Genomic DNA, 14,775 nt, shown 5'->3' on the forward strand with positions numbered 1-14,775 from the left:
ACTATCTCTGTGCCCTCTAGTTAGTCTGGCTAATGGTTTATCTATTTTGTTGACTTTCTCAAAGAACTCGTTCCTGGTTTGGTTGATTCTTTGTATACTTCTTTTTGTTTCTATTTGGTTCATTTCAGCCCTGAGTTTGATTATTTCCTGCCTTAGCCTCCTCTTGGGTAAATTTGCTTCTTTTTGTTCTAGTGTCTTCAGGTGTGCTGTCAAATTGCTGGTGTATGCTCTCTCCAGTTTCTTTGTGGTGGCACTTAAAGCTATGAGTTTTCCTCTTAGGACTGCTTTCATTGTATCCCATAAGTTTGGGTATGTTGTGGCTTCATTTTCATTAAACTATAGAAAGTCTTTAATTTATTTCTTTATTCCTTCCTTGACCAATTTATCATTGAGTAGAGTGTTGTTAAGCTTCCACGTGTATGTGGGCATTCTATTGTTTATGTTGTTACTGAGGAGCAGCCTTAGTCTATGGTGATCTGATAGGATACAAGGAATCATTTCAATCTTCTTGTATCTGTTGAGGCCTGATTTGTGATCAATTATATTGTCAATTTTGGAGAAGGTACCATGAGTTGCCGAGAAGAAGGTATATCCTTTTGTTTTAGGATAAAAACTTCTATAGATATCTGTTAAATCCATCTGTTTCATAACTTCTGTTAGTCTCACTATGTCCTTGTTTAGTTTCTGTTTCCATGATCTTTCCATTGCCGAGAGTGGGGTATTGAAATCTCCCACTACTATTGTGTGTTGTGTAATGTGTGCTTTGAGCTTTAGTAAAGTTTCTTTTATGAATGTAGATGGCCTTGGATTTGGAGCATAGAGGTTCAGAATTGAGAGTTCATCTTGGTAGATCATACCTTTGATGAATATGAAGTGTCCTTTCTTATCTTTTTTGATCACTTTAGGGTGAAAGTTGATTTTATTTGATATTAGAATGGCTACTCCAGCATTTTTCTTGGGACCATTGGCTTGGAGAATTGTTTTCTAGCCTTTTATTTTGAGGTAGTGTCTGTCTTTGTCACTGAGGTGGGTTTCCTGTATGCAGCAAAATGTTGGTTCCTGTTTACATACCCAATCTGATATTAATAGATATTAAGGAAAAGTAATTGTTGCTTTCTGTTATTTTTGTGGTTATACCTGGCATTCTGTTCATGTGTCTATCTTCTTTTAGTTTTGTTGGAAGATTACATTTTTGCTTTTTCAGGGATGTAGTTCCCCTTCTTGTGTTGGAGTTTTCCATTTATTATTCTTTGAAGGGCTGGATTTGTAGAAATATATTGTGTGAATTTGGTTTTCTCACGGAATACTTTGGTTTCTCCATCTATGGTGATTGAGAGTTTTGCTGGGTATAGTAGTCTAGGCTGGCATTTGCATTCTCTTAGGGTCTGTATGTCATCTGCCCAGGACCTTCTAGCTCTCATAGTCTCTGGTGAGAAGTCTGCTGTAATTCTGATAGGCCTGCCTTTATATGTTACTTGCCCTTTTTCCCTTACTGCTTTTAGTATTCGTTCTTTGTTTTGTGCATTTGGTTCTTTGACTATTATGTGGCAGGAAGAATTTCTTTTCTGGTCCAGTTGATTTGGGGTTCTATAGGTTTCTTGTATGTTCATGGGCATCTCTTTCTTTAGGTTAGGGAAGTTTTCTTCTATAATTTTGTTGAAGATATTTACTGGCCCTTTAAGTTGGAGGTCTTCACTCTCTTCTATACCTGTTATCCTTAGACTTGGTCTTCTCACTTTGTCCTGGATTTCCTGGATGTTTTGTGTTAGGGTGTTTTTGCTTTTTACATTTTCTTTGACTATTCTCTCAATGTTGTCTATGTTGTCTTCTGCCCCTAAGATTCTCTCTTCTATCTCTTATATTCTGTTAGTGATGCTTGCATCTATGTTTCCTGACTTCTTTCCTAAGATTTCTAATTCCAGAGTTGTCTCTTTTTGTGATTTCTTTATTGTTCTACTTCCATTTTTAGGTCCTGGATGGTTTTACTCTATTCCTTCACCTGTTTGTTTGTGTTTTCCTGCAATTCTTTAAGGGATTTTTGAGTTTCCTCTTTAAGTGCTTCTACTTGTTTACTTGTGATCTCCTGTAATTCTTTATGGGATTTTTTTTGTTTCCTCTTTAAGGGCTTGTACCTCTTTACCTGTATTCTCCTGTATTTCCTTAAGGTAGTTATTCATGTCCTCATTAAGTTCCTCTATCAGCATTGTGAGATATGATTTTAGATCCAATTCTTGCTTTTCCGGTGTTTTGGGATATCCGGAACTTGTTGCAGTGGGAATACTAGGCTCTGATGAAGCCAAGTAGTCTTGGTTTCTGTTGGTAGGATTCTTGCATTTGCCTTTTGCCATCTCTTGATTTTTGGTGTTAGATGTTCTTAGTGTCTCTGACTAGAGCTTGTCCTGTCCCTGCTGCCTGCAAGTTCCCTGAGACTCATTGGGCCTGTGCCTCACAGCTGGCTGCTCCTGTCTTAGAAACTCACTGGAGAGAAAATGGGAGCTCTCACCCGAGTCTCTGTGTTAAGGTGCTCCCTGGAGGTAGGCCCTCCACTTGCTTAGAAGGGGCAGAGAAGGTCACTGATCCACCTCTGTCACTTGGAAGCTGAGAGGATTCTGTCCCTGCTGCCCTGGAACTCCCCTGCGACTCCTGGGGCCTGTGCTTCCCAGCTGGCTGCTCCCATCTTAGAAACTCACCGGAGACAGCAAAATTATTATATGGCATTTATTTTTACTAATTTGAAAACTAATAGGCTTTCATAGAAAATGCTTTGATATAATCAATAGAAGGTTAAATATGAAACCTCTTTTTAAAAATATGATTTTAAGTAGAAACAAGACTAATAAATGATTATTTTTCTGGTGCCATCTGATAGTTTATTAGAAAATATTTAAGTAGGAAGTCATAATGGTAACAAATTTGCACTCATAATCTGCTGTAGATAGCCCTGATCTTGTATTTTGATGCTAATTCTCCTCTCCTAGAAAGCACTGAAGACAAGGAGGTATACAGGTGCCTTGTGAAATTTCTCCCCACCTTAACTTTTTAAATAAAGGTTAAGGCCAATGATTGGGCAGCAGGAGAGAAGCTGGAGCTGAAAAGTTTCTGGGAGAGGGAGAGAGAGGACGGAGGAGGAGACAGAAGAGGACAACTGAGGAGGACGAGGTAGAAGGAAGATGGAACTGAAGCATGGGGCTTCGCAAGTCATATGGGATCTAATAGATGGGAATAGAGGAGTGTAGTGGTAGATCTGCCCAAATCAAGGCTAGTAGTTTGTATACCAATTAGCTGAGTTGTGAATTCATTGATTTGGTAAATTGGGTTAAAAACTAACCACAACAAATAATTAACTTAATTTTTCAAATAAATACATACATTTGAAGTTATATAAAACATTGCATGGAAAGGCAAGGGAACACCTTTCTTTTAGCTTATGTGGGTTTTGGCTTGCACCACAGGAAAAACATCTTTAATTGTTTGATTTTGATTAGATAATCTGCTAAATTTCTTCCTTCCTTACTTTATTTCTTTCATTCATTTATTCTTTATGTATCTATTTAATCATTTGTTTTTACATTTAAAACTTCTGAGAATTCTCTAATTCTTTCAATGTTTCATTCTTTTCCCTGACCTTGTAATATTATGTTGTGACTTTCTTTTGGTTTTATTCATGTATCAAGAGTTTTTATACTTTATGAAGTTAAATGTTTATATTAGAAACATTTAGAATGAAAGTATGAGAATAACAAAAGCTAACACTTTGCAAAGGGAATTGGTACCCCAGATACAGTATGCAGGTGTACCAGACAATGATCTACAAACCTGACTTACGGAGATTGATCATATAGCCTGGATGCCAGTGGTATGTCTTACTGAGGACTTGGAAGCACTTCACAGTGAGTAACACAAAATTATGCTACAAAAGCTTTGGCCACAGCAGTTTTAAATGCTAACACTTACAGAGTGCTTATTTTCCTTGTGTTAAGCTTTTTATATATAGTTTACTAATTATTGGGACAACAAATAAGAGGTAGATATTCTGTAATCTAAATTTTGCAGAAGAATAAACAAACTTACAGAGATGTTAAGAATTAGGTATTGAATTAGGAAAATTATAATACTATTTTCTTACTCTAGGTTAAAACATTAATGGGAAATGTAAGTAAATAAAATAAATAAAAAAAATTAATGGGAAGTAAACTTCACGTAAATTAATCCTAGGAAGTTTTATTCTAGGTTTTAATCAACTTTCATTATAAAATTTAATCAGGCAATGAAGCAAACTTGAAAAAAATCAATAATTTATTACCTATAAATGCTGTGGCCTATGATACCTGTCATTTCTTACAAATTGACCTTCACACATGCACACCATTTTCATTTACATGTTAGGGAATGGGAAAAAGCTACTGTGGATTGTAGAGAGTGCTCTAAGTACCACAATTCCCACAGTCTATTGAGCACTGACTAATGTTTATGAAGCACAGATCTCTTTTGAATCACAGAAGTAGAGGAAACATTTCCCAGAAATGAATAGTATGTCAACCTTATATTTATACCCTTATTAAAGGGAAATAGACATGATAATGAAGGCAATATGTAATGCTTAAGTTGATCCTATAGTGCTTAGAAATTTTTCAGTGTTTTGATATTTTGGGAGGTGTTTCCCTTTTTAGGATAATGTATATTGGGTAAAAGGTGCAGGTTTATGACATGATAGGATATTATTAAATGGGAGAGATATGGAATTGAGAGCAAAGGAATTGTATTTGTTATGAAGAATAAGTGGGAATAAAATTGACATGGTGAGTTAAAATAAGATCGTTTTGAAAGACCTATTATATGGCTATATTGCCTTACTTTGGAAGTTGTACTTAGAACCATTTGAGATTTGTAAGAATGGCACAATAGATCCCAAAACATAGTTCTTTGGTGTTCAAGCATGTTGTCATGCCAATATGGAGTTTGTCAGAAAAAGAAACAAAGGAATCTATAAGTTGCTCTTAGATTGATTTGTTTGCTGGTTTAAACTAGTTTTACCACCTAGAATTGTTTTTGCCTCATCAGTGTGATGGAACCAATGGGCTGGAAAATAAAATTTTCTGAGTTCCATTTTTATGGTGTAGCAGCAAAGAATTGAAAAACTTTGTCCAGTCCCTCTTACACATATAAAAATTAAATTAAAAATGTCATCCTTACAGTGATTATTGTTTCATTAACTCACCAAATCTTTTTCTGGCTAAAAAGTAGAGCTGTATGTCACTGAAATTTTCATAAAAGATTACATGCCAGTTTATAACTACATTTTAACCAAATATCATTCATTTTCCTTAATATTAAGAATTAAAGAAACATAGTCGATAAAGGATCATTTCACTTTGCCTTCATTTATAAAACGTCGTTTACCACAGCCATTTAGACTACTTTTCAGCTTATCAGGCCTTTCTTCTAAATGCAGTTAAGGAGCTTACTCTCCCAGTCTCTGAAAAGTGAGACATCTTCTTCAAACTCTGAATTCTTTCTTCCCTCCAGAGTTAAAATAGCTGCTAGCTCTGTGTCTTAGTTGATTTTTCCTGTTGCTGTGAAGGAAAAAAAAATATCGAGACACAAATAACTTAGAGGAAAGGGGATGGTTTAGCTTACAGTTCCAGACAGGTGGGGTCCACCATGTTAGGAAGAAGAACTTTGTGACAGGAAGAAAATTGGTGGCAAAAGGAATCTGGTTGATCTTGATGTATCCCGACTCAGGTAGCAGGGTCAAACTATAAAACCTTAAAGCCGATCCCCATCAGCAGATTAAAGCCCATCTCCATTGGCAGACTTCTTCTAGTAAGGCTCCACCTCCTCCTAACGGTTCAAAAACCTTCCCAAGCATCACCACCTGGGGACTGAATGCTCAAACACATGAATCCATGTGGGAAGGTGCACATTTTATACTGAGAGCACAAACTTTAACCGTTTTAAAAAATGATACACCAACATCCACAGCTCACTATCAACCTAGGGTACCACATACAGCCTCTGTCCCAATATCCTATGAATTTTACCTCTCCCAACATCTCTACTCACTATGGTTGACAGACTTTCACTTTCCAAAATCAATCATTCACCAAGAGTGGTTATTTCATACGGATTATCACGTATGATCCCTGAACACGAAAAAATAAACAAAAGGTGGGGAGGTGGGAGTGAGAGGGTGGTGGGTGGGTAGGTGGGAGAGCACCCTCATAGAAGCAGGAGGAGGGGGGATGGGATATGGAGGTTCCAGAGGGGAAGCCGGGAAAGGGGATAACATTTGAAATATAAATAAAGAAAATACCCAATAAAAAATCTGAAAAATAAATAATAAAAAAATAAAGTACTTTTCTACATTTCACTACTCCAACAAGGGTTAACTCACGCCTTTATTATATCATTCATTCATTTCTGAGAGAGAGATTACAAGCATTGTGTTAAGGAGGATATTGTTGTCTCAAAAAGTAATAGAAAACTAAGGAAAATAATTTAGTTAGGTGACACCAAGGGTGTAAGCAGAAGTTTATTTGGAAAAAATAAAGAAGCAAAGGGAATATTCCTAGGAGAGGTTGGACTGACTGGACTGAGAGAGTGCATGAATTAAGATGAATTGGTCACCCTCCAAAAGAATGGCAGAAAGGATTATTCTTTGATGCCATTGTTGCCCAAGCTGCTTTTTAAAAGCTCACAAAAGCTGGAGGGCTTGAAACCTCAACATAGTGATGTCATAATGAAAATGAGGTCATTTTAGAATACAAACCCTTTGAGAGTGCACACATGTGGAGAAATGCCCTATTGCCTTAGATTTTGTAGTCTAAGCTAGAATAGTCTGTCTGGACCCTCAAGGAAGTATGTTCAACCACAAAGAAGTATTCCACTCATCATTGCAGGGCTACTAAAATATAACTAAACCTTTTGTTTTCCTCATATCTATCTGTGTTGTGATACTATTCCAAATACCATAACTGACTATCTGACTATGGTTTAAGATAATAGCTGTCCAAAAGTTAACACATTATACAATTTTTAATATTTAGGTTATATTATGAAACTTGAACCAGCATTATTATATTAGCTTATTTAGCTCACCAACAAGTAGGATTTAGGGGTTTCTTCTTTTCCAATCTCTATTGCTCATGTATATCTTCAACACCATGCAACCACAAACACTAGACATTAGAAACTCAGCATGCCTCACAGATTGAATAATGGAATGTTACCATGGATCTTGTTTTACATTTTGGTTACTTTGTGTTTATATATATATATGGGAGGGCACAGAGATGCCTCTGTATTCCTGCTTCTGTCAGAGAACAACTTGTAAGAATTGGTTATCTCCTTATACCATGTGAGTCTCTAGAATCAAAGTCTGGTTATTCAACTGAGCAATAGTGGCCTTTATCTACTTAGCCATCTCAGCAACCCACCATGTTGCTTCGTACATCTTCAGTGATGTAATTCAAATTGAATCTCTCTGATCAACTTTTAAGATTCCCACTCCATCTCTCTTCCCTTCATCTCTAAAAAGACTAGCCCTTCTGTCAAACCCTTCACATATATGCATATATGTTCAAATTTAAAGAAATGTCAGAATAAGAAACTATTGTAGAGAAGTTAGATAGTTCTCTGGAACCTCAGTCATTGAATATAGCTTTTCCAACAACCTTTCCATGCCTATTTAAAAAATAACTTTGAATAACCATAATAAAGCATTATATTATATAAAACTGTCAAGTACATAAAATTTTAAAATGTCATTCTGCGATGATATTCTCATTATTGCAAAACAGCATTGTAGATAAGCTATCTGTACAGCTGTAATATTATAAGGCAAACATTGTGTTTTCAAAATGTTAGCTGTAATGCTTTTCTAGGTTCAAACTAGAATATAACCACATTTTAATATCACAGCATTTATTAAGAATTATAGAAACATCACCAATGACATACTATTTTAATATACCATTTAAATCTTTAATAGTATTTCATTTTAAATGATGGAATCATTAGTTATGAGCATAATAATCAGAATTATCCTCAGGAACGACTTTTAGACATGTTGTAATGATGCTCCTAAAAAATTTACTGAATATAAAATAACTTTGTTCTCAGCATATTCAATAATTTACTGGTGGTGTAATTTTTCAAGTTTTGTTTACTCATAATGAATTCAAGTACATAGCAAGAGAATGCATTTATATGAATCCACATGATAGAAGAAAATTAGGAGTGTGACAGATGTTTGAAATTACCATTCTAACCTAGTACAACACATCATAAACCTACTGCAATTAAAAACACACAGCTCAGTCTTACGCTATGGGACCATCACAGCAAGGCATATTATAAATGTTTCCCTTTGCTGCACATTTCAATTCTATGATCATGGGACAATAGTTCTACAACATACTGCATCATCTAGAAACAGCTGAGCTCACAACTGTCTGAAACGGCTTCTAAATAAAGGCTTGAGGTACCTTCTCAGAGGCAACAGTATGAACAATGCTGGTATCATTCCTGGTATTAATATGCATCAAAAATCAGAGACTGTAACATGGTTTATTCAGAAGTTCAAGGTCTCCTTCCTTTGGCTACACAAGTTTGAGATTAACCTGAGCTACAAGGGGTCCTACTTCAAACAATCACACAAAGTAAGGCAAACCAAAGCTATGGATTTTTAATAAAGAAACACAGAAAGAAAAAAATTATACTTAGCTTAGGATAAAATTTTAAAAGCATAAAATACAAAAGAAATTATAATACAAGTTGGATTCCAAAATTTAAAACCTTGGCATCCTTGTGTTTGCCTGGAGTTCAGGATGGCTCTCTCTCTCAGTGGCTCTGAACTACCTTATGCTTGTCTCACTGACTGGTTTAGATGCCATCCAGCATATTCTCCAAGTGCAAGGGCATACTTGATATTCAGCAGAGAGTGGGGAAGCAAATGTCTTTGACTGGTACATGTCTGGTTTATGTCCACCCTAAGTTTAAGTAAAACTCTGAAGGAGCACAACATTGTTACATGGAATGGAGGCATGTAATCAAGCATCATGGAGGTGCGAAGGTGCTTCATTTGAACCAGTTTAATTCCAGTGTTTTCCAGTTTTTAATACACTGTATTCTTTATGCACACACTAAGAAAGCAGTAATAATACATGGTATTTTCAAGTTACTTTGAATATTGTCAGGATGTTTTTTTTTTTTTTTTTTTTAGAAAACAAATCAAAGACTAATCTCTGGATCCTAGATGTTTTAAATAATAAAGCATTGATGAGTATTTTGATTAGAAACCTTAGGGGGGAAATCTATTTTGATAGTGCGACAGGAGAAAAAAGACATCTATCAAGTATAATTTAAAATAATAGTTATTCATATATGAGCTTTTTACCCTATATATGTCTCTGTATATATAATCTCTATGCATGTCATGAGGTGGATACAGTTACTTATATTTCATCCCCTGAAAAATAGATGAATTTTTATAAACGACTTGAGTTAGTTTTGTTCCTGACAGCACCCAGGCCCAACTGAAGCCTCTCACTGTGCCTATCAGGCTGCTCGCTCCTCACGATGGATTATTATTATTTATTATTCCTCTTTATTATATTAATCAGAAAGCAAAACACAAAACGGACTTCTGCTGCCAGAATGTTACATGAAGTGATTTCTAGCCTTAGATATCAGCAAGGATGTGTGCTGTTTTCCACACCTGAAAAGCCAGTAAGTGTATTGGGAGGTTCTCATCAGAGCCAGTAAGGGTCCAGAGGAAGGCATCTAAGAAAAGTCTTCAAAGTAAGTACAGGAAATAGGAGGAAACCCAGAGGTGAGTGGGGATTTCAGAAGTGCAGCCCTTGCAGGGAGCTCTGAAGCAAAGACTGCATCTTAAAGTTTGTCTTGTCTTGTAACCAAGATGAAGCTTTGGGTAACATGCACAAAATGTTGGCTCTACAGGACTGTGTGATGAGCTAACGTTTGAAATACTCCCGGATGCTTTGATCTACAGGGTCTGGTTGTTAGCACAACCTGTGCAATAGATAAGGACTGCTAGGTGTGCCATCACTTCAGATGTAGGGGGACATCCATGGATACTGTGTTTCCTATAAATTCTTCTGCTGGGCCTACCCCACCTCTGACCTGAATACTCAGTTACAACTTCAGAGTTTCTAAAGGCTACAACTTTAGTTTCACTAACTTGCTACTGTTAATGTTAGAATGCTAATTAAGTTCTCTAAGCTTGAATCCTAATTTTACAAAGGTTACTTATAACATTCCTGACTTCATTCAGCTTTTAATTTTGATACAATTAGTTGTTTCCCCGGAGATCCTTTTGTGGTTAGAGGCTTTAACCTCAGGATGGTGATAATGAGAAGTGGCATGAACTTTAAGAGGTGTGATCTAGTAGGGGGTCCTTATCGGGATCTTTGTTGGTTCCAGGAAGATTATTATAAATGCAGAAAACCTGACGCCTCAGTCTCCCTCTGCTGGTCCAACAAGTAATTGCTTGCTCCTGATGCAGTCTTGCCATTGCTGTAGGCAGGAAGGAATAGCTTTTGGCATAGAGTCTATGCTTAACACTTACATTTTAAACTTTCAAAACTCCCAGCTGGCTGCTCGGGTCTTAGAAACTCCGGCAGATGGATTTCTGAGTTCAAGGCCAGCCTGGTCTATAGAGTGAGCTCCAGGATAGCCAGAGCTATACAGAGAAACGCTGTCTTGGAAAAAGAAAGAGAGAAAGAAAGAAAGAAAGAAAGAAAGAAAGAAAGAAAGAAAGAAAGAAAGAAAGAAAGAAAGAAAGAAGAAAGAAAGAAAGAAAGAAAGATAGATAGATAGAAAGATAGATAGATAGAAAGAAAGATAGAAAGAAAGAAAGAAAGAAAGAAAGAAAGAAAGAAAGAAAGAAAGAAAGGTAGAAAGGTAGAAAGAAAGAAAGTAAGAGAAAAGAGAAAAAAGAAAATAGAGGTACAGAATTGATCTGATACTATATAGCACCTGAACTGTTCTCAACTCCTTTTAATCAGAATAAATTATGCTTCATACAATATAGCATTTGTAATACAGTAACTGTTAATACTGCCCCTGAATTGAAACATTTTACACTGGACAGAAGAAAGCCCAGGAAAACTCATGAGGGAAACTAGCATAATTCACAGGACTCAAGAAGCAAAGAAAGCTTGATACATAAACCCCTTCTTATGACTAAAACTACTATAAACAATGTTGGAGGGAAAGGAAATTCTCTGGTGTAGCTGACTACAGAGATTTGCAGATATCTCCACGGACATGGCTTTCATAATACATCACCAGTTCTATGATGTCCTTTGTGATGATGTATTTACTTTTGAGGCAGCCATATTTCATGTCTTTATTAAGCTAAACAATGGAAGGAATCATTTCTTTAGTCTGTTTTCAGTGCTAGATCTGGGGTGAACCAGGAAAATCCACAAAGCAGTATTGTTATGCTCCTGTAATTAAGAAAAGGGCATGTACAACTCAATCAATTGCACTTATTATTGAACTCAAATTCAGTGTCTCTAATACACTCTCTAAGAAGAGATAAAACCAACTTTGGCTTCAACAATCTGTTATTTCCTAGAGATACTTAAGCATAATTTTTCCCCATCATTCTTTCAATTTCATAAGGGAAAGAATACACAAAAGGGACTTTGAGTTATTTTTCATGTATTTGAATGACATGAAATTCCCACAGTTTATAAAACCTTTTCATTTCCATGAATAAATATTCTCTCTATTATATCTAAAGTATGTTCTCTATTATAAACATAGAAAACTAAAAACCCTGATAGAAATCTAACATAATTCTTTGGAGCTACATGACCTGGGTTTTGAAAATGCAAATAACTTAAAAAATATTGCATGCATATACATATAAAATATATGTATTCAGTGACAATTAGAGAGAAAACAGGCCATAAATTTGAAGGAGATGGGAAACAGATATATGGAAGAGTTTAGAAGAGGGAAAGGGAAGATAGAAATGTAATTACATTATAATCTCAAAAAATATAAAAAAATCAAATTAGAAATAGAAAAATTGAAACCCATGTATAAGAGGTGACCTCCATCCTGGAGTCCGGTGGCCTACTTTCTGTGATGTTCTTCTAACTCTGGCTTGCTCTCAGTAAACAATATCGTAAGACTCATGGGTCTTCAGCAACGCGATGAGGCCCTTGCCTCCATGTTAGGTGATATTTCTTGCTTTCTTGATTCCTTGCCTAGATGAAAGCCGCTGCTCTACTTTTAGTTGTGTTATAAGGAAATGAGAATACCTTCCAGTAAAGCAGTAGGAAGTGAAGTTGAAAACAGATCTCCCAAGGCTCCCCAATAACCTGCCTTGAAATGATTACAACCTTGGCCACCATCTTCCTTTCCAACTTCCTTTCCAGCCCTGGGGTCTGGACTACTGAAGCCATAAGCAAGTCCCTTCCCTGCACATGTTAGGAAATCTTAAATGTTCATCATTACAAGTGATCAGGGTTCATGGGTAATTTATAGAAAATAGTGAATGAACATTAATACACACTTATCCTCACAGATAAAAATCATTAACCAAAGATATGTAATTCCTGGGTGACAGCATCACACAGCTGATTGTATCTCCATACTAAAGAGAACTGAGTCATTTCAAACCAAATAAAAAGAAAACTGCTTTTAAGGCAGATTACTCTCTCTTTTTTTATTAGATATTTTCTTTATTTACATGTCATATATCTCCTTTCCCACTTTCCCCTCCGAAAAAAAAGAAATAAAATAAAATAAAAATAAAATAAGAAAAACAAAACCAAAAAACAAACAAACAAACAAAAAAAAAAAACCTTTTCCCTCCCACTTCCCCTGCTCACCAACCCACCCTCTCCAGCTTCCTGGCCCTGGCATTCCTCTACACTGGGGCATAGAACCTTCACAGGGCCTCTCCTCCCATTGATGACCGACTTGGTCATCCTCTGCTACATATGCTGCTGGAGCCACTAGTCCCACCATGTGTACTCTTTGGTTGGTGGTTTAGTCCCTGGGAGCTCTGAGGGTACTAGTTAGTTCATATTGTTGTTCATCCTAAGGGGCTGCAAACCCTTCAGTTCCTTGGGTTATTTCTCTAGCTCCTTCATTGGGGACCCTGTGCTCAATCCAATGGATGGCTGTGAGCCTCTTCTTCTGTATTAGTCAGATACTGTCAGAGCCTCTCAGGAGACAGCTATATCAGGCTCCTGTCAGCCAGTACTTGCTGGCATCCACAGCAGTGTCTAGGTTTGATGATTGAATATGGGAAAGGCAGATTAATCTTTCATCAGCCCTAGCTCATTTATTTTAACTGAGAGTAAAATGTCAGCCATTTTAGAGAAATCCTAATTGTTTGGGTAGTCTGCCAATAATGTCTTTATTCATTTATTATAAACATGCACAGAGGGGCTAATTTCTGAAGATTGCTGTGGTTTCTCGTAATTGGGTAAATTAAACAGACACCTGGAATAGAACCTGAGAATTCCCACCTTCCAGATTTCTTTTCCTAGTCATCTCACCAGAATTGATGCTCTGTCAGGAGAAAATGTATAAAGACAAACAAACACTCATTACACTGCTGGGATCAAGCATTCTGGCTCACACAGGCAGACTCAGCCAACCTCTACCATGACTAAGTAAGGTGACCTTAGAAGGGACTCTCTCATCACCAAGATGCATGCATCTATTGTCAAATGTCTGTGTTGCTTTGAGAACCAACAGTGCACACACGGCCTGACAAGCTGCTGTAGACCCTTCTATGCCTAAGGGCTAGGATTTCCAGGAGCCAGTGTGTGTTCTCCTTCCTACCAAAGACCGTCAGTAGGTCTGGCTGTAGGAACGGGAGGTATTCACTGTCCACATTCTCTGCACTGAATTACTTTCTTACTGTGACCTCGAGCACCAATCTATGCTTTTTCATAATCTAATCTTTGTTGTTATTCTTTCTCTTCCTAATTGCTGTTCAATTTCTAACACAGACTAGAAATGTTTCTACTCTGTTATCTTCTAATAGTCACCTTACACAAAAGGAATTGCTAATTTCTTAATTTTTTATTAGATATTTTCTTTATTTACATTTCAAATGATAGCTCCTTTCCTGGTTTCCCCTCAAAAAAACCAACCAACCAAACAAACAAACAAACAAAAAAAACTTGTTCCGTTTCCCTTCCCCCTGCTCAACAATCCACCCTCTCCCAGCTTCCTGGTTGTGGCATTTCCCTACAGTGGGGCATAGAACCTTCACAGAACCAAGGACCTCTCCTCCCATTGATGACGGACTAGGCCATCCTCTGCTACATACGCAGCTGGAGCCATGAGTCCCTCCATGTGTACTCTTTGGTTGGTGGTTTAGTTCCTGTGTGGGTACTGGCTAGTTCATATTGTTGTTCTAATTTCTTAATCTTAAAACAGATTTTCAACACGGATGGGTGGAAGTGCACACCCATTATTATAGTACTAGGAAGTAGAGGCAGAAGAATCCAGAATCTAGTACCAGCATTGGCTACATAGTAAGATGGAAGCCAGTTTTGAGATTCTGATTTAAAAACCAAAATAAAACAAAAGTATGTTTTAAAAGTTAAGGCGCTGTTTATAATACTTGTTTTGTAAATACTTGGGAGTGCCCTTCGTTAAATTTATAACTTAAGGATAAGTACAACTCTGGATTATTTTAATATTTACGGGATATTAAATTCAGAATGCTAGAGTTTTCCTAATGTTTAATGACACCACTTTCTCTGTCACATTTTG

At 36.7% G+C, this 14,775-nt stretch overlaps 1 pseudogene; it reads left to right on the forward strand.

The window, feature by feature from the left end:
* The window catches only part of LOC116104779, a 127,827-nt pseudogene that overhangs the window by 103,975 nt on the left and 9,077 nt on the right, over window positions 1-14,775 (forward strand).

This window comes from Mastomys coucha, unplaced genomic scaffold, assembly GCF_008632895.1.
Source record: "Mastomys coucha isolate ucsf_1 unplaced genomic scaffold, UCSF_Mcou_1 pScaffold22, whole genome shotgun sequence".
NCBI classification, from domain to species: Eukaryota; Metazoa; Chordata; class Mammalia; order Rodentia; family Muridae; genus Mastomys; species Mastomys coucha.